The following is a 482-nucleotide window of genomic DNA, read 5'->3' as shown; positions in this document are numbered from 1 at the left end:
TGCTCGCACAACACAAGGGTGATGATATTACACCTCTCTGACAGATATTCGCAAGTGTACCTTGTCAGGAACTCGGCAACAACACATCAATCATCAGAGCGTTTGCTTCGAGAGAGATCTGACGCCGATGTGGAGGAAATACCAGACTTTCTCTATCACTTCTATCACTTTCAGGGGACCTTCTCGTGAAAGTTCTTTGATGCTTGAACATCAAACCGTCAAGCTTATTAGGCATTCCATTACGTCCTCTCTCTCTATGTGTGTGTGTGTGTTACTCCGTTTCTCTGTCTGTCTTATATCTGTCTGTATCTATCTCTCCCTCTGTCTATTTAATGTTCTTCTTCAATTTGCTTTGTTTTTCTTTCTTTTAATCTTCTCATTTTTACCACATGGTTGTTTTTGTTGATGTGATTACGTTCATCATCCCATTGTTTTTGCTGTAGTAATAAAAATAATAGTAAAAGTAGTTTATGTTGTTTATG

Source organism: Penaeus monodon, chromosome 31 (genome assembly GCF_015228065.2).
Source record: "Penaeus monodon isolate SGIC_2016 chromosome 31, NSTDA_Pmon_1, whole genome shotgun sequence".
Classification (NCBI taxonomy): Eukaryota; Metazoa; Arthropoda; class Malacostraca; order Decapoda; family Penaeidae; genus Penaeus; species Penaeus monodon.
The sequence above is the reverse complement of the archived record's forward strand: the minus strand, read 5'-3'. Positions refer to the sequence as shown.